Below are 21757 nucleotides of genomic sequence, written 5' to 3'. Positions count from 1 at the left end.
AGGAATTATGAATGTCTAACTTTTAGTTAACAAAGAGACAAGAAAACAGAGATAATTCTGAGTAAGAAACCATCAAAGGACTACTTCAATCACATTTCTAGTGCCAAAGGATTTCTATACAAAAAAAAAAAAAAAAAAAAAAAAAAAAAAAAAAAAAAAAAAAAAAAAAAAAAAAAAAAAAAAAAAAAAAAAAGCCCAATGAGAGCTCACAGCAAGAGATGGAAATAGAATTACAGCAAATAATTCTGCTGAGAAGTTTCAGCATAGTGTGTACAAAGGGAGGGTCTACCAGATTAAAACCAGATCGTATTTAGTAGATCAAAGGCCAAAATGGCTTTGGACTTCTTAATAGCAACTGTGAAAGCTTTGAAACAGCAGGACATCCCTTCATAACTCTAACATAATAATGATTGATTGCCATGAGAGATCCTATATCCAACTATTGTTTGCAAAAGCTAAAATATCCCCCAAAAGTTCATTTTCTGACATTTTGTCTTTTAGGTGCTTTGAGAATTCAATTTAACCTTAGAGAGGAAGAGTTAAAGAAGATGTAGCTATGGAAAGGAGAAATCCTAATCCAAGAGGGTGTCGGGATTCACTCCTGTGGTGGTGGAGGAAAAGTGCACAGTGAACAGTGGTTACATAGGCAATGAATGCAGTGTGACAGAGTCTATTAACTCCAAGACAGACCTACCTTAGTGGTACCTGGTGTACTCAGAGCAGAATCATAAAATCCTAGAAGGTTTGGGGATAGAACAGTAAGAGAGACCTTGGTAAACAAAGCCCAAAGATCCTCACCCTTCAAAAAACCAAAACCAACCAACCAACCAAACAAACAAAAATTTAAAAAAAACCACACTTCTTAACTGCAAGAAGAAAATGAAGAGATAGGAAGTTCAGGAGAAATCTTTTAGACAACATTTCAAGCAGCATGTATATGAATGAGAAAAAGTGTAGACAGGGCATTGGAGGCTATGAGAGAAAGTGGGCTTTGCTAGTGAAGGCAGTCTCACTTCTGTTTAATAAGCCAGTCAAGACTGAATACAGGGACAGGTATCCATGAATTGGGAGCTTTTCTGGAACAAAGAAATAGAACACTTTCTTTTAAAATCATTGAAGAGGAACTTGAACTACATTGCTATTTTTTTTTAAGTGTTTTTCACTTTCTCGAAAATTAAGAATTATAATAGACTCTGTTTTAGAACACAGAAAGTGGGCTTAGAGAAGTTATGCAATGTTCCTGACATCACAAAAAAATAGAAGAGCTAGAAATCAAGATCACAGTCTATTGGTTTGCAATGCCCTTCACCATGAGTACTGTACTCAATAGATTTCACATAATACTAAAAGGTAAACCTCGCGTAAGGTAACCTGCATCCAAGCCCTGCAGATGAAGTTTCTAAAGTGACTCAACTGTCTACAAGATAAGCTAACAAGCACGTTAGATGTCACATCTGGAGGAGATTTTCTCTTACATTCTCTCTCCTGTCCTAGTCAGAACAGGTACACAGGAAAATAAGTGCTATTTTATGCCAGTGTGAAGTCTGATCATTATGAAGATCGCTGACGCCCTCTCATATGAAAATATGGTTCCCTCCCAACAAGGTTTATTCTGTCATTATAACTGGCAACTTCACATTAATTTTCAGATTACAATCTGTGATCAGGATACAGTGAAGCTCAGAACAAATCATAAGGCAAGAGATGTTCTACCCAGTATATCCAGTGTGGCAGGCTATGCCTTGTGGGAAACAACACTCTGAATCTTCACATATTAGACTCATTTCACTAATGAGATGTACTGGGAAAATGGTAGATGATATAATTTCTGGGGAAGAAAAGAAACCTTTGACAAAGTCCAGGCTATTTTCCAACCCATGTTAGGAGTTCCTCACTTCCCACAAAAGGAGATCTCAGAACTGGCTTGTGCTCTGAGCCACTATGCAAGAGATGACACTGTGGTAGAGACTCAGAGAATTTCAAGAAGTCACAGGCCAATGGAATGCACCTTCAAGCCTTTGGAGTAAAATAACAGTAGAATATATTTCTAAAAATATATTCAACTTGTAGTTAATATTCAAATTAGAATAGAAATATATTTAAGCAATAACAACAACAAAAGAAAATAAAATAGGAATCCTCTAGGATAATATAGAAATACAGAAACAAGTCTGCATTGTTCAGATATCCTTGTCTAGGTACGAAAGTACAGGAAAAAAGAAAAGCTTCCATGGTGGTTTGGTTTTTCTTCAGTTTTCCTGTTTCCCCCAAATGGATCATGCTTTCAATACTGATTCCCACAGTTTTTGCAGTTTAGGGAGGCACTGATTGAACTACTTGTTTGAGGACTCACTGTAAGTAAAGCTTTTACTTCTGTTTCATTGCATGTTGACACCTGTTGAGCTTACACTTGGACTTTATAATTAATACACTCAACTCTGCAGCTGGATGAGTCAACACCACACCCTATCGCTTTTCCAGTTTCTGGAATGAAAAGAAGTAAAAGGTTTCCCTCAATAACTTAAAGCCTTTCCTCTAGTAAAAGTCCCGTCACACTTATAAAAGCTCTGCCTCAACCACTAGGACACTAAAATCTGGTGTTCTAGTTAGGCCCAAGTCATCCCTTGCCAAGAACCTTTGGCTGAATTACAGCCATGGGACATTTGTCACTTTGCTGAGATCTTGCTACACACTAGACAGATTCTTATCATTTTTTTTTTCTGAGCACACCCAATAAAACTTGAAATTTCTCTCTGCGAATATTCAGAAATGGTATGTATTTAGGAGCCTGCAAGGCAAGGTACAAAGCACGTTACAAAGCAAGCTAGACCAGTCTGGTTTAGTGGCTTCCCCAAGTCAAGGAGCATAAAGTAGCTTAAAATCAAGCTGTGAAAAATACCACAAAACAAGCACTGGAATTAAAAACAAACTTGTTTATGAGCTAGCTATGTTTTGCTGCCTAATAAGTGCTTCAAACATACTTTAGGCAAGACTCTGCTAGTCTCTGTAATGAATTCCCAAGGTCCCAAGGTGCCAAACCTCTCTTTCTTTCACTGGACTTTTTTGTTCTAGAGCTCATAGATATACATATGAGCAAGCCTGTGAAAAACCCTAGTAACAAACCCCAATGTACAAGTTACCATATAGAGAACTTGCCCACCTAGGAATATATTTGAAAAGTGGCAAAAGTCCCAAGGGACTACATCAGACATGATGCCCAAGCACTTGTCTCAGGACAAATGCCTATTTCACAGCTATCATTAGTTAATCTACTTAGTAATCATTGAACCATGGTAGTATCTATTTGTTGAACCCTCAACATAACTTAGCATCATCTGTACTTTATTGCTTGAGTGTTATAACAAACTCTTCAATACAGGTACTTTCAAGCACATACATGTAAGATTTCTAAAGTTAAGTCTTTTAGATCCTCTACTGCCGGTCAAGCAGAGCATGGCAAGAATGGGAAAAAATAGAATTCATTGACAGCAGGAGTCTTCTTCATCTTTAGCACATGCCTCTCTCCTTCCCATTGTGTTTGTTCTGTGCTAAAAAGGAAAACATGGAGTTTGAAAATGTAGCATTGTCAAATAATTCCTTGTTTCATTTCTTAATCAAACACTTATTCTACCTGACTTTGTTGGGTGGATTGGAAGCCTCACATTTGTTTCTCGAGTCTTGAAAGGATTATGAACCAGGAATGACTCCAGAATCTTAGAATATACCAGTCGTTTCCATTGAAGCATAGGCTCAATTTCTGAAAAGTAGAAACTTAAATGAGAGAGAATTGTTTTGACTCTTGGCTTAAGAGCACATCATGAGGTTGTAGTGTAGTCACAGAATCTGTGGTAGAGGAAGCATAATGTTGCCTATGCACATCTCTATGGACTAGGAAATCACAAAAGAAACTGGGGTCACAAGCCCAGTAGGCCATCACATTCAAGGCTTGACTTTCAGCAACATATTTATGGCAACCACTCCTTACCTACCCAAAAGCCCAATACCTTGGCAAAGAATGTAATCAGCTGTGGACCAAGTGTACACACACAGGGATGCGAGGGGCCTGTTATATGCAAACCATATAGCCTTAAAAATATTTTGGTCCATCAAGAGAAAAATGGCACAGCAAAACAGACCCCTCATCATTACTTCATTCCTCAAGTAAAACAGGACTTTTGATAGCCTGTGCATTAGCAAGAAATGGTCACAGGTCTACCTAAAGGGAAGAGGCTCACAATCATAAGGAAGAACACATATATTTTATAGGCAGTGACTCAATATTTGCTTATGGCGTTTTAAATACAGCCTCATTTATTTCTCATTTCAACCTCTAAAATATAGGTCAACCTCCTGGGCCATATGTACACCCATTTATGGCAAAGATATACTATTTTTTCCATATGACAAGAACAGAGAAAACGACTCACATTCTACATACATACAAGCAAACACAAGAACAAACAAATTTAATTGAAAACTTAAACTGTAGAACAATACAATCTTAGAGTGTAATACAAGGGTGTTGAAGCAGGAATCAATTAGGAAGGTTGAAGTAGAAAAAATAATCTGTGATTTTTCTGTCAGCTACACGTGAAGGGACACATCCAAGGGTCCAAGGTACACAAGAGAGCCCTGGGTCTCTGTACCTTTTTGATCTACGTTATTTGTTTATATGACTTTCTCTCATTTCTTTTCTCCCTCCCTCCCCCTGTCTTTACTTTCTCTCTTTCCCTATTGTTTTTTTTTCTTCTGCTATCCTGTTATTTCATTAAAAAGAATCTGGCCACCTTGTCATGACTAATATGCTTATGCTTTCCTATTATAAGATGTCTGTCTCTGTCTCCATACCTCCCTTCCTCCCTCCCTCCCTCCCCCTTCTCTCAGTGAAACTGACTGTAATCTACAATGTTTAATTCCAAATCTGGAGGTATGAAAGTGAGGGAGCTCAGTTTGGGAAAAAGAAGCCTTCCCTGAATGAATCAGCCATTGCCAACTCAGAACTGTTACAGAAATGTTTGAAGCTTCTTCTTTAGGTGGAGAAGATATTTCTCTGATAAACTTTAAAAAAAAATTTTTTTGTAGGAAAGAGTACACAATTTCTGGGAGGGGCACACTTACTAGACTGGTCCAACCTCTTACAGAAGCATGTTGTCTGAGCACACAGCCACACCCTGGAGTAATTTTTACTGTTCATTGATACTTATTATAATCTAAAATGTTACAGCTCAAAAGAGGGAAGCATATAGAACTATCCAAACACATTTGGCACCTAACTTTAATTTACACATATAATCATGATCTTATGCAACTCTGTGAGAAATGTAGTCTTAAACTACCTCCTCAAGTGTCTAGTTATTCCCACGGGCATTCTAAAATTGTAGAATAACAATGTTTCTTAATATCATCAGTTAAAATTCCACTCTTTCCTCAAGGCCAACATTTTTATTCTTACAACTTTCTCTGTAACTTTCTTCGCTGTATCCTCCCAGTTGCTTGATACCCACATACCTACTAAAGCATAATCTTAGATAATTTAACCAGCTCAATAAAACTGAAAGATTCCAACACAGTAAGCAATAAGATGCTGCCACTTTTTAAAACTAAACAAAAAGGAACTTTAGAATCCTAAATATATGGTCATGGTACAACAACTCATAATTGAAGTCACTGAGTTCAGGCAACTTACTAACACATCCTTGCCAGAGATTCGCATCAGTAAGTCATGGAAAGATCTGTGCCTCTCCTCTCCTCTCCTCTCCTCTCCTCTCCTCTCCTCTCCTCTCCTCTCCTCTCCTCTCCTCTCCTCTCCTCTCCTCTCCTCTCCTCCCCTCCCCTCCCCTCCCCTCCCCTCCCCTCCCCTCCCCTCCCCTCCCCTCCCCTCCCCTCTTCTCCTCTCCTCTCCTCCTGTGGTTTCCTTTACCCCTCTGGCTCCTTCAATCTTTCTGTCCCCTTTTCCACAAGATGTCCCAAGCTCTGTCTAATATTTGGCTGTGGTTCTATGCATCTATTTCCATCAGCTGCTGGGTAAAGCTTTTCAGAAGACAGTTATACTGGGTTTCTGTCTGCGAATATAAGAAAATGCCATCAATAGTGTCAGAGGTAAGTTCTTTATCATAGCATTCATGATTTCTAAGATATAGTTTCAGCCTGGATGTTCTTTTATATGTAGGCTGTTTGCTTTCTTGGTTTAAAATACCAAATTTTCTTAAGACAATTAATAACACATGCAGCGACCTTATTTGAATATAAAAAGCTCTGGGAAGTCTCTTCACTACATATGCTTGAATTAAACATGCAATAGCTCAAACGGAAGTAACAAAAGACAATGAATAGTGACTTTGCTAAGTATTATGCAAGATAAGTTGTAGAGTGAGTGGCAGAATTTGGCAGCCTAAAAGAAGGCATATGTGGTTATAAGTTTGTAGTTAGACATTATCAGAGTTAAAAGAAAGAAAACCAACTTAAGAAAATTCTCAATATATTGTCATTTGTTGTGTTCTTATGCGTGGGAAGAGAATGGAAGAGAATAAGATCTTGAAGGTAAGAAAGTCTGTTGTCTTGGGTATGTGGTCAGCCTCATAAGCCATACTATTGAGATTGAAGGTGACTTCTCCATGTGGTGTTTCCTGGAACAGGCTAGGGCCCTGGAATTGAAAAATTCTTTCAGAGCGGTATGTATTTTAAAATATATCTTCTTTCACTTAAGCATTCATTTGTGTTCCTCCCTTTCCCTAACTCTATGTATTCCTAATGATGCAGATCAGAAAGTTCATAAAAATGCATCACAGTCCCATTTAAGATATATGATTAACTGCTAATATGTGGTATTAACTTGTAGGATGTTATGGAGATTAACATATATAATTACATTTGATGGTATATGATAATTACCTGTTTGGTTGCATTTAAAAGCACAGTGACTTGAGAATGTTCATCAATCCACATATGGTTCGAAGTCTGATGTGAAATTGCAACTCATTTTTTTTAAGTAATCAAACTGGCATCTCTCCTAATGTAAAGCCTAATAGAGACCACCTAATTTTATGGAGATGAAGTTAATAATATGGTGATTGGAGTACTAATTGAAAAGTAATTTTTAGAAAATGGGATGTTCCGATCAATATTTTCCAAATGAGCTAATTAAGTGTGAATGTAATCCTTCTGAAGTTCTAACAAGACATACAGAACTTCAGCTTGGATTCTGGCTTTCCTGAGAGGCTGAGCTAAGACACTTTGGCGACAAGACTTTTGAAATGCAGCAGGAAAGTGTCTTCTTAGAAAAAGTCTCAGGAGTGAGAATGCACAAGGTATGCAGTTCATAGCTCAACAGGGAAAGAAGATCTCACAACTTTCCTTAAAGGACCCACAGCCTTCAGTGTTGTTGTGTCCTTTTCTGGTCACTTTAAAGGTGACATTCTCTCGCTGCCATACAGTTACTAGTTCAATAACAGACATATGCCTTCTAGTATCACCACCAACCCGCAGCTTCATTTTCATTCTACTCCTGGCTCTGTTTAATGATACTGAAACTGATCTGTTTGGCCATTTAATGTATCTCTTATCCATAATACTTTCCATGCCCCCACCCCAAAGTCTTATCTCATGATCCTAAATGACATAGATGATCTACAGCTTACCTTGCACTAAGGCTTAAATTAGAATTCAAGTTCCCTTCAGATTTGAAGTATGTATACTTAAAGGTCACTCAAAATGCTAATGTAAATTTGGCAAGAACAAATCAAATCCTAGCTTTAAGATAGCCCTGCTTTTCTGATGAACTCTGATTTGTTCTCCAAATAGAAGAAAAGGAGGACCTGGCATATAGTTCCTTAACTAAAGGAGCATGTCTCTGGCCTTAATTACTTGAGTTCTATCTCTAGTAGCCACATGATCAAAACAGAGAATCAACTCCAGGAACTTCTCCTCTGACTTCAATACATCTACTATGGTGTATGCGTGCCTGTGTGTGCACGTGCGCGCGCGCACGCGCGCGCGCACACACACACACACACACACACACCTCACCTCCCAGTTAAAGAAAGGAAGGAAGGAAGGAAAGAGGGAAGAAAGAAAGGAAGGAAGGGAAAGAAAAATTTTAAATGCAGAGAAATAAAAGTAAAAACCCAGAAGAATTCCTGTGAGGGGGGTCTTATGCTGTAGCCAAAAGCAATGAATGAGGGAAAAGCATTTCTGTGGAGTCTATCTCATACAAACTCAAAAGAAACCAGATGCTCATTATTGAGATGTGGTAAGGCAGGGAGAACCTCTCATTTAGTTAAATAATAAAAGATGACATGTCAAATCAAAGCAGGATTACTTAACAACAGAAGTTTGTTTGACTGGCAATAGTCCAGTTACTTGTTTTTGCAATGACTTTATTTATTGCTTAAGAATATACATGTATACAGTGAAGTATTATCATATCTACTTCCCACTTTCCACATCCGTCTCCCCTCATTTCCCGAAAACACATCTCCCTGCACCTTCATGTCCCCTTATAATATTGACAACCAAATAAGTCTGACTAGTGCTGTCCACATGTACTTGGATGTAAGGCATCTACTGGAGCATGGAAAAGCAGTGGCCACACCATCAAACAAGGATGTTTCCTCCCACAGCAGTTATCAACTACCTACAGCTGCTCTAGACCTCAGCTGCTTACTGAACCAATGGTATACAGAACAATGCCAAGAATTTACAAATAAAGCAGATTTTGTAGTAGTGTAATGAGTGGAGACAGTGTCACTATTCTCTATGTGTGCTCCGAAGATTAGAGCTAAGTAGGCTTTTCTTATCAAGATGCATCAATAAAGAAAACTATATGATAGAATGAGAATACATCCAGTTCCAAAGAAATCAGGTAGACTATTTATACAATTGAGGGGAAGGGGGAAAGATGCTTGATACTCAAACATGTCTGCTGGCAGAAGTAGATCAGAAATGAGAACAACACAATGAGGGAGAATCACACTAAGGATAATCAACACAAGATAGAGAAATGAGAAGTAAAGCATTTAGATATGACAGTTTCTGTAGAACATTGATAAGACAAATCAAGGGTGTAGGGATACTGCCATAACAATGACTCATGACTTAGAATAAAAGGCAAAAGATAGTTAACTTTTTCATAGATAAGAAATGCCACATAAAGTGATGACATAGGTCTCTATGAAATATATCTCAATAACATATTTTTAAACATTCTTAACATGATGAACTAACAAAAAGAATGTGTGGTCACAAGAAAACCAAACAGTAATAGTGACTGGATTTTTGAGGCTGGGAAGTACAGTATATAATGAATATAACCATGACATTGTAGCTATAGGTTCTCCTCATTTCTATACCTAAAAGGGAGACACTGCTAAGACAATATTACATCAGAATCAGGGCTACCAGAATGAAGATGATGTGCTGAAAATTTTCCTTTCCACATCTAATGTGTATGAGGAATCTTAGCCCTGGAGGAAGAACACTCCTCTTTCCTGAGATCTTGGACTTACATGAGGAAAGATTGTTCTTCATGTAGACTAGGAAGCCATGCTACTTTAAAATTTGATTAAATATAAATATCAGTCCCAGAAGTGAACAGCATATCTCTCTATATAAAGCAATAAAGGAAAAAAAATAAAGGCTTCTTATTATACCAGGAAACATGTTCTATAAATAGAGACAAATAAACACAAAAAAATACAGAAGCTGGTCAATGAAGATATTAAATATACAAATGGATGTAGAAAAAAATGTATATATTTACTGTATTTATTAGATACATATTAAGTGACAAGAAGGGCCAACTTTCTTTTAAAAGCAGACTAAATAGAATGGCTAGATGTAAACTACTGTTAAATGAAAAATTGAATATCTCAATAAATTATGAAGATAGGTCTAGATGGTACCTATATAAAATCATCACTTTTATTTTCTAGTGTCTTTGGTACTGAAAAATAAGCACCAATTCAGCAACAAATTTTTGATCTTAACACTCTCTTGCTTGCAAGATATGCTAGGGCAATGGTGGGAAAAATCTCATTGGAGTAACACCATCATCTGATTAGATATAAGGCCTACTCCATGAGCTAGATCCCATACTGGACAAGGCTTGAGTGACCAAGAACCTGAGACTGGATAGCTCAAGGACATAATGTAAAAGCAAATGTAAAAACAAAATTAGCAATAAAGTGACTCCTAATAACATTCTGCTGTACTCACAGATCAATGTCTTGCTCAACTATCTTTTGAGAAGCTTTCTCCTGCAGCAGATAAGAACAAATACAGAGACCTCCAGTCGAAGATTATGTAGAGAGTGAAAGACCTTGCAACACTCAACCATAATTGAGATATCTTCATCAAATTCCTCCCCTAGTGCCCAGGGAACTCTGAAGAAGAAGAGGTGAAAAGAATGTAAGAGCCAGAGAGGATGAAGGACATCAATAAAACAAGGCCCTCTAAATAAACTGAGCAAAGTTCATCTGAACTCAAGAGACAGAAGCAGCATGCACAGCAATGTCCAAGAACTCTGGAGTGTGGAGTCTCTAATTTTGGATCTTTCTCATAGGCTCTTTTCCATCTTTTGGGTTGCTGTCCAATTTCGTTGTGATGACCTGTTTTATCTTGTTATATTTTATTTATATAGACAAATATTATGCAAACACAAACAAATGTAACATACTCTTACATGCATTAACTAATTTAGTATATTTTCTCACAGCTAGAGTAAGATGGATTTAAAAATGACGAAAGAGATGTTTAAACAAAACATACCAACATAAGAGAATAGAAAAAAAGAAGATATCACAGTGTAAAAAGAAAAATCAAATGTTGATAATTAAAGAATAACATAGAGCTGAAAATGAGTGTATTTATATATAAATATATGAGAACTTAGGGAAAAGAAATCAAACATGATGGTAAAGAAGCATGTTTTATAGGTCAGTAAAAACTGAATAGACTTTTCAGAACATAAAATTAGGTTACTATATCACAAGCACTAAGACACAAATGTCAAAGACACATTTGGAGATTTTAGAAAATGGTATAAAAATAGCTTTGTGTTCTTTATGCTCACAGAATAAGAAGGGATTTTTATAAGTACATGAAAATTCATAAATCATAAAAGAAATAGACTAAGCTACAACCCGTTGTGCTAAAATAATGACTTGAACTACATTTAAATTGGAATTATAATACTATAAAACCGAAATAAATAAGAATAAAGCAAGAGATGAATGTTTTCAGGACCTTCCAAAAAGATCAGTCTTTTCAGTAATAGGTTGCTATAAAATTAAGGAAATAAATTCAATATTTCAGTAGAAAAGGAGACTGGACCAAAAAAGAGATACTTGCGAGAAAAGCAAAAGTAAGTAGCCAAATAATCTGTGAAATATGTAGAAAATGCTAATTATAAAATAAAATGAATTCATATCCTAACCAAATGGATTGGCAAATACATAGAAATATCCTAAAATATCTAGTCCTTTTGAGGATGTACAGTAATTGAAACATTTTTCTAAAGCTAATAAAGGTGTAATTTTAACGAATATTTTGGAAAATCAAACATACATTATTGAGTAAAGAAAATTTTTACTTTTAATTATAAAGTACTTTGTGTGTGTTTGTGTGTGTGTATACACATTTATGCTACACTTGGCATCAAACAAGTTAAAACTACATGTTTCTTCATCACTGGCCAGGATTGAATTTGCCTTCTTGATTTATATTCAGAGCAATATAATTATATATACCTTGATACTCTAAATTGTCATTACCACAAAATGAATAATGAAGTTTTATTACATCCAAAGAACTAGTATCAATGAAAAGAAAAGAACTAGATAGATACATAAGTATGGGTTTTAATCATACCCAGAACTAATAAATTTATCTAAATGTCAAAGTATGCAGAACTAAATAATATATTCAACAATAGATGTTCAGAGGTGGGGAGAGAGGTGGGGATTTAGCTCAGTGTTAGAGAGCTTGCCTAGCAAACACAAGGACCTGGGTTTGGTTCTCAGCTTCAAGAAAACAAACAAACAAAAAATGAAAACCAAACCAAACAAACAAACAAAAACACCACAAAACAAGGTAACAGAGGAGGAGAGAGATGGTTCAGTAAGTAAAAACACTTGCCGGTATGCCTGAAGTTCTATACTCATACACCTCATGAAAGCTGAATGAGCTGGAAAGCATCCATAATCCCACTCCTATTTTGAGATGAGAAGCAGAGACAGAAGAGGCTGGAAGCAGTGAAACCAAAGGAGGAGAGACCATACCTCAAAACATGGTAGAAGAGAACTGATTTTCAAAATTTGTCCTTTGACCTGTTCACACAAATGCACAGTAGACAACATAAATAATACTTTTAAAAATAGTCTGTATTAATTACTTATGTATTAAACAATTAAATAAACACTAAGGCAGGGCAGGTTAAAGGCTGAGGTTACATGTGCATCAACAATTTTATATATATATATGTGTGTGTGTGTGTGTGTGTCTGTGTGTGTATGTCTGTGTGTCTGTGTGTGTCTGTGTACATATATATATATATATATATATATATATATATATATATATATATATATGCAGGTATACAGAGACATGTTCTTAGTCTGAAGCCCAAACAAATGTATTCTATCACTGTTCTTATTTCCAAAGATGCATTCTTGAAGTAGATCTTGAAATCTAGTCCTTATTTTATAAAGTGATAATATTTTTATTAATTTTTTGGAGCAAAGAAATGTTCTAGGAAGGATGCCAGTAAATACAAGAAGAACAATATCAGATCAACCAGAAAAGGGTCAGTGATTTGTGACATTTACACAAGATATGGCTGCATTTACACAAAACTTTGAAGAAGACACAAATGTACAGATAGGAAGGCAGATAGATGGTTGATTTTAACCATATCCCAATCTTTAAATATGCTCCTCTTTAATAAGCACAGACATGACTGAAAAAGATGATCACTATGGCAATAGCCCAATCATAATCCCCCACTATGGTAAATTACATACAGATTGCCTCTGTGTATTCTTTAGTGAATATCCCATGTTTCCATTTTGAATAAGAGCAAAGCTATCTGAAAGAACATTTGCAATTTAGACTAATCTATGTTATTAAACTATTGCCCCTTAAATGTAAAATGTTTCCTAATTGTCAACAGATGGCAAAAGTTATACACCACTGTTATAGACCATCTAGTCTATTTGGCAAGTTCCAGGCCGATGAGAGTCTTTGTGCCAAATACGATAGAAGTTCTTTAGAAATTGTACCCGAGGTTGTCTTCTGGCCTTAATATACACACATGTACACTCATAAATTAACTTGTACAGACAAGCACATCCACAAAACTCAAAAGATAAAATTGTAATTAATTGGTCTTTTCATTTTAGTCTTCTCTCATAAATAATGATACAGGCCATTAGACTTTACTTCAGTGGATCAAAACCTCAAAAGTCCTCCTTGTAAGTTTGCAATACTTTAGTCTTTGGTGGTGATGTCAAGTGAGTTCTTGTCTGGCTTGGATAGGGCTGGGAAGTTACTAAACCCATTCTCAAGACAATCAAAGACCAGACAAGGAAATGGATAACTAATTCCCAGAGGTGTGAAGTCACAGGATTTAGCACTAGCCCTAGTCTGCCAAAATCAGAGGGTCCAAGGAATCACAGCTTACAGTAAAGAGGTTCAGAAGTATGGCCTGCAACTAAGCCACTGTGGTTAAACTATATGCTTTACTATCAAACTTACTGGCTATTTTGGAAAATTTTCATTTATTATTTCTTGAAGCAAACTATTAAAATTTATCCCAGTTATGCAATGATGATGTCATGTTTCCAATGTAATGATGCAACCTACCATTTCTCTAGGCTGAAAAAAATGTGAAGGAAAACATTAATAAAATACAATGTCCATTCATGATACATACACATAAAATGCAAGAACCTTGAAATAGAGCGGAGATTCCTCAAACTGACATAAAACTCCAAGGCTGTCATCAGTATTTTTAGTGAGAAATTGGATGCTTTCCTGCTAAGACTGGGTTCAAGGTAAGGATGGCTATTTGTTACAATGAGAGTGGATGCACTGTGTTCATTTTGAACATTTGTAGAGCCATACATCAGAAAAGTGGGCTGTGACATATACCAACTATGGTTTCAATTAATAATAATCTATCTAATTAGGAAATTAATTGTAATAAATATATCACACTAATAAATTTTTTAAAAAAAAAATCATAAACACCACCCATTCAAACACTATATAATTTTAAATCTACACTCTGCTTAGAAGAGAAATCATTCAATAATTTTCTTTCTAAATTAGACTGTTTCAGTTTGTTTTAGTTCCACCTATTTCTTTGCAAATTTCAAGGTTTTACTTTCCTTTAGAACTGCATGTTGTTGATATATATATATATATATACATATATATACATATATATATGTATATACATATATATATACATATATGTATATATATGTATATATATATATCAACAACATATATAAATGATATATATATATCAACAACATATATATATATATCATATCTCTCTATATATTTATAGATATATCTATATATATGGATATATCTATCTGTTATATATATATAGATATATCTATATATAGAGAGATATGATATATATCATAGATATATATATCATATCAGATATATATCATATCTCTCTATATATTTATATCTATCTCTATCTATCTATCTATCTATCTATCTATCTATCTATCTATAGAGAAAGAATCCATAGTTTTTATTTCTTGGCTACTGTGGTTAGTGAAGTGACATACATAGATGAGCAAGATGAGCAAGTGTCTCTGTGGCATGTTAATTAGGAGTCTTTGAATATGCACCTAAGAATGGTATAGCTAGGTCATATGGTTGTTCTATTTTTAGATTGTTAGAGGGACCTCCATTCTGATTATCATAGTGACTATACAAGTCTGCATTTCTATCAGAAAAAAATAAAATTCCCCCCACACATTCTAACAATTATTTGGTTTTGTTGTTTAATAAACTTGATGCTTTCTGTTCCACCTAGGGTGAGATAGAACACCAAAGCAATTTAAAGTTTCATTTTCTTGATGACTAACTTTATTGAAGAGATTTCAATATTTATAGATCATTTTATTTCTTCTTTAAAAATTATGTGTGTGCATTTGTGTGTGTATATACATGTATATATGTATTGATGTGTAGTTCATTAATTTAGAAAAGACATCATGAAAAGGAAGGAATAAATCTTTGGGGTGGGGGAGAGAAAACAATAGAATAGATATGATTAAAACAAAACAAAACAAAAAAGCAAAAGGGGCCTGGAATCAAGGAAGCAGGGATAGGCTTAGATTCTTCAAAATCTACTTTAATAATGGTTCTTAAACACTCAACTTATTTTCTAGCCTAGGAACCAAAGGCAGGGGAGAAGAAAGGTTAATAGAAAATGGGGGATGTGGATGTGTTTAGAAGTAGTTCTTTGGGTCAATTCAAAACACAAATTAATAGTGGCTGTCCAGTCCCAATTAGGAAACGCTAAGCTTTAAACAGTAGCAGCGGCTTGCCTCAGAAGCAGCAAGAAGCAGCTGGAATACCATAAGGTGTTCTTTGGTGCTTTTCTCTCTATGACATCAAAACAAGTGAAGATCAGCAAAGATCAATGAAGCATTGCAAGGTGAACGAATGTAGAACATCATCAGTGGAAATCAATCACTGAAACATTGCAAGGCTCATTCACTGTCTGTTGGGTAATACTTTACTCTTTCCAAACATCATATGGACTCTCAAGCGTCTGCTTCACCATCACATCAAATGCCATTTCACAAGACAACTTCCAGAAAAACACCACATGTCTGTTCTCAGAACAACACCCTCTCACATGTCTGCTTCATCAAAACATCCTCTCATGTGTCTGCTCCGGCAAAGCATACTTACATGCTTACAAAATACAAAATGATAGATACTCTGCATTTATTGTTTTCTATTACTTTAGGAACAGGATGCATAAAAGTATCCTAAAAATGATCAGAGTTGATAATGTTAGTCCAATCAATAGAAATGTTATTTCTAATCTTTATTATCAGTACCACTATATGCATGTCTGATGTAGTAAAACAATTTTATCTTTAGAAATGTTTATATCAACCCAAAGATGAATCACACTGATATTTTTATTAGTTTGCAGAATAAAATAAAGGAGAAGGCCCAAGCACTCCACAAGATTGCCTCCCTTTTCCCTACTTTGCTATGCATTGCTCAGTGTGCAGATTTAACTTATCACGGGCCTTTTCTGTGTCCTTTTCAGGAATCTACCATTAAGAATGAAAATTTATGCCTTGGGAACACAAGATTTTTTTTTCTAACAAGGTCAAACTCAGGAACATGTATTCTACTACCCCACTCAGTTCCACCTACGTCAAGCACATACAAGATCTGCAGAAAGACTTTACAAACCAATCTCTTCTTTACTCTTAGTCTCTCTGGTTTTTCACAAGCATCTGGCCTCTACAATAAAAACTTTAAAGTCATATTTCAGAGTTTCTCCATGGAAATCATCTCTGCCATATCTCAACATGCAATAAATATTCTTTTTCTCAGCTAGTAACCCTGTATCATGTCCTGCTTAGATATCTCTTTCTTGGAATGTGTTCTAACAGTACTGGGCCCACACCCAAGAAGAACTAGAGACATCCCAGATCATCTCTTCTCAGAATCAGTCCCACTGGCTCATATCAAATTGACAAAAAATATGAAAAAGAAAATAAATTACAGACAAGTAAAATCTGAGCTGACTACTGTATTTAGAAGTATGCCACTGTAACTCAATTAAATGTCCAAATAGAAATAGAAACAAGAATCCATTAAAAACAGCCACTTATGAATTGAATTTCCTCTACAGAGAAGCATTCCCCAAATGTCCATGTTCCCTGAATTTTGAAGGTTTGAGTAAAAACAGTGTTACTGCCTTGCTGTGTTACGTGGATGATCTACTCCAGAAGATTCCTACATAGTAAGCCTTTCTCAAAAGCTAAAGACAACACTGCCTCTTCCAATGCCAACAAAACAAGCTCTTGCATGTTGAAAAGGAGGAATTGGAAAATCAGAAACAGTACACATAACTTTGGAAGGAGGAAGTAGAGTTGCCAGTAGCCTGGTAGAAACAGTCTAACAGGGCAGATATGCCTCCTGAGCCTACAACAAACCACTCACCTTCAAGATAGAAGCAGCATAGGCTCAGCATGAAATCTATTTGATCTTGACTCCCATACACTCAAAATGCATCATTGTTTAGGGAAAATGATGCCTTTAGTTTATTTCCATCTTTGAACTATCTTTAAACAGTTCAAATGAATATATCTATATTATACAAATCAGTTTGCATATGGAAGCCCCCTGAAACCCCACAAGTTTGTGTCAGATTCCTCTCTTACTATTTCAGGGGCTGTAATCTACTCACCAAAAAGCAATATATATTTTCTATGATAATTAATTATGAAATTATGAATGCTAAAGCACTGAGTTAATAGTGCTCAGATATAATCATATTAAAAAGACTGTTTCTCTACACTATTATTTTCAATCTTGTTAATTATCTCTTAAAACTTGGATAATTATTGGATAATGAGCCATATGAGAAAGAAAGTCAAAAGAAACAAAGTAAGGCAAAGTGAAGCACAACGTAAAGGTCTACAGTCCCTAATTTGGTTAGCTGCCTCCTTTGGAAAATCTTATTATTCATCTCATTATCCACTGACAAAGTGACTGGATGAACACTTAGAACAGTGATTCTCAACCTGCAAGTCACAGCCCCTTTAGAGTTGCATATTAGATATTCTGCATATCAGATATTTACATGATTCATAACAGTAGCAAAATTATAGTAGTGACAAAAAATTTATGGTTGGGGGTCACCATAGCACAGGATATTAAAGGGTCACAGCATTAGAAAGGTTGAGAACCACTCAATTAGATGTGTAGTATGAAATCTTGGCATAACAAATATTCAAAAGATGGCATTTGCAGTTTCGCTTGTCGGTTTCTTAGGACCTGCTAAATCTGAAAAACAAGCAACCAAATAACTAATCTTCAAATGTAGTATGACTGTATTGGGGCTATTGCAGGCAATTAAAGTGAATTACATTTTTCATCTAATAATGGAAACATTATCTCTATTTTTAAAGGAAATATATTTGGCTTTGTTTATTTGTTTATTTTTTTGTTTTTTATTATTTTCTTTTTTTATAGTCCAGTTGTTGCTTCCCTCCCAGTATGCTCTCCCACAGTTCCTCATTCCATTCCTCCTCCCCTCTGTCTCCAAGAGGATGTCACCACCTGCACCAGGCCTCCCCACTCCCTGGGGCCTCAAGTTTCCAAAAGTTAGGTGTATCTTCTCTCACTGAGGCTAGACAATGCAGTTCTCTGCTATATATGTGTTGGGGGGCCTCAGACCAGCTTTTGTATACTGCCTGTTTGGTGGCTCAGTGTCTGAGAGATCTCAGGGGTCTGGGGTTGTTGAGACTACTGGTCTTACTAGGGAGTTGTCCTCCTCCTCAGCTTCTTCCAGCCTTTCCCTAATTCAACCACAAGGTATCCTTGACTTCAGTCCAATGGTTGGGTGTATATATCTGCATCTGTCTCAGTCAGCTGCATATTGGATCTCTCACAGGACAACTATGCTAGGCTCCTGTCTGTAAGCACAGTATAGCACCAGTAATAGTTTCAGGCCTTGGTGGCTCCCTTTAAGATGAATCCCAAGGTGGGCTGATCACTGGAATGCCTTTCCCTCAGTCTCTTCTCCATTTTTGTCTTTGCAGTCCTTTTAGATGGAACAATTCTTGGTCAGAGACTTTGACTGTAGGATGACAACTCCATCAGACTACTTGATACTTCCTACTGGAGGTGGTCACTACAAGTTCTTTCCACCCTTTGAGTCCTGAGTGTCCTCCTACCTCCCACCCCCTGAGGTTTCTTATTTCCATGTATTCTGCTAGTCCTCATGGCTTCTCTCCTGTGCCACCTCATACCTGATCATGTTCCCCCTTTCTTCTCCCCTTCCTCTCTCCTACCCAGATCCCTCCCTCCCTCTGCCTCCCAAGATTGTTTTCTTCATCCTCCCAAGTAGGAATCAATCATCCTTACTTGGGTCCTTCTGCTTGTTAACCTTCTTGAGTTCTGTGGATTGTATCCTAGGTATTCTGTACTTTTTTGGCTATTATCTACTTTTTAGTGAGTACATACCATGCAAGTCCTTTGGGGTCTGAGTTACCTCACTCAGGATGATTTATTCTAGTTCCATCTATTTGCCTGCAAAACTCATGATATCCTCATGATATTCTTAATAGCTGAATAATATCCATTGTGTAAATGAACCACATTTTCTGTATTCATTCTTCTGTTGTGGTCCATCTGGGTTGTTTCCAGGTTCTGGCAATCACAGATAAGGCTTTTATGAACATAGTGGAGCATTTGCCCCTGTGGTATGTTGGGGCATCTTTTGGGTATATGCCTAAGACTTGTATAGCTGGATCTTCAGGTAGATTTATTTCCACTTTTCTGAGGAACTTCCAGATGATTTCCAGAGTGGTTGTACCAGTTTGCAATCCCACAAGCAATGGAGGAGTGTTCTTCTTGTTCCACATCCAGCCAACATGTGCTGTGACCTCAGTTTTTGATCTTAGCCATTCTGATTGGTGTAAGATGAAATCTTGGGGTAGTTTTGATTTGCATTATCCTGATGACTGAATACTTTGAAAATTTCTTTAAGTGCTTCTTGGCCTTTCAAGATTTCTCTGTTGTGAATTCTCTGTTTAGCTCTATATCCCATTTTTTAAATTGCGTTGTTTGGTTTTATGGAAATTAGCTTCTTGTATTCTTTACATATTTTGAATACTTGCCCTCTATTGTATATGGGGTTAGTAAGATTTTTTTTCCCCAATCTGTAGGTTGCCAAGTTGTCCTATTGACTATATTCATTGCCTTTATAGAAGCTTTTCAGCTTTATGAGGTCCCATTTATTAATTATTGATCTGAGAGCATGAGCCATTAGAGTTTTCTTTAGGAAATATACCCCACCACATGCCAATAACTTTGAGGCCCTTTCCTGCTTTCTATTCTATTAGATTCAGTATATCTGGTTTTATGTTGAGGTCCTGGATCCACTTGGAATTGAGCTTTATGCAAAGTGACAAATATGGATCTATTTTCACTTTTCTACATACCAGCTACCTTATAGATCAGCATCATTTATTGAAGATGCTTCCTTTTTTCTACTGTATATTTTTGGCTTCTTTGTCAAAAATTGAGTGTCCATAAGTGTGTGGGTTAATTTCTGAGTCTTCAATTCTATTCCATTGATTGACCTTTAGGTTTCTATACCAATACAATATAGTTTTTATCACTATTGCTCTGTAGCACAGCTTGATGTCAGGGTTAGTGATTCCTAGAGAAGTTCTTTTATTGTTAAAAAGTATTTTCACTATCCTGGGGTTTTTTTTGTTGTTGTTATTTGTTTCTTTCTTCATATGAAATTGAGAATTGCTCTTTCCATGTCTGTGAAGAATTCTGTAAGAATTTTGATGGGGATTGCATTGAATCTGTGGATTGCTTTTGGTAGGATGGCCATTTTTGTTGTTGTTGTTGTTAATCCTACTAATTCATGAGTATGAAAGAGCTTTCTATTTTATGAGGTCTTCTTTGATTTCTTTTGTGAGGGACTTGAAGTTCTTGTCATACAGGTCTTTCACTAGTTTGGTTAAAGTTACTTCAAGATATTTTATATTATTTGTAACTATTGTGAAGGGTATTGGTTCCCTATTTTCTTTCTCAGCCCATTTATCATTTGTATAAATGAAGGCTACTGATTGATTTGAGTTAATTTTATATCCAGCCACTTTGCTAAAGTTATTTATCAGCTATAGAAGTTTTCTGGTAGAATTTTTGAGGTTACTTATGTATACTGCAAAGAGTGATACCTTGACATCCTCTTTGCCAATTTTTATCTCCTTGAACTCATTTTGTTACACTATTGCTTTACCTGGAAGTTTAAGTACTATATTGAATAGATATGGAGAGAGTGGGCATTCTTGTCTTGTTCCTGATTTTAGTGGGGTTGCTTCAAGTATCTCACCATTTGATTTGATATTGGCTGTTGGTTTGCTGTATATTACTTTTATTATGTTTATGTATGGGCCTTGATTTCCTGTCTCCAAAACTTTTATCATGAAAGGGTGTTGTATTTTTTCAAATGATTTTTCATCATTGAATGAAACAATCACGTAATTATTTTCATTTGTGTTTGTTTATATTATGAATCATATTAATAGATTTTTGTACATTGAACCGACTTTGCATCCCTGGGATGAAGCCTACTTGATTGTGGTGAATGGTGGTTTTTATGTGTTCTTGGATTCAGCTTGGTAGAGTTTTATTGAGTATTTTTGCATTTATAGTCATAAGAAAAATTGTTCTAAAGTTCTCTTTTCTTGTTGTGTCTGTGTGTGGTTTAAGCATCAGAGTAACTTTGGCTTTATAGAATGAATTTGGTAGTGGTTCTTCCATTTCTATTTTATGGTTTTATGATTAGCTTCTTCTCAGCACCTCATGGTACATTCTCCAATATTGACTATAAAATTGGACCCAGAACAAACCTCAACAGATAAAAGAAGATGGTTTAAGGAGTATCGGTATTAGCTCTTCTGTGAAAGTCTGGTAGAATTCTGCACTAAAGTCATCTGGTCCAGGGCTTTTTTTT

The sequence above is a fragment of the Arvicanthis niloticus genome, chromosome 8 (genome assembly GCF_011762505.2).
Source record: "Arvicanthis niloticus isolate mArvNil1 chromosome 8, mArvNil1.pat.X, whole genome shotgun sequence".
NCBI lineage: Eukaryota > Metazoa > Chordata > Mammalia > Rodentia > Muridae > Arvicanthis > Arvicanthis niloticus.
This window is presented reverse-complemented; position numbering follows the sequence as displayed.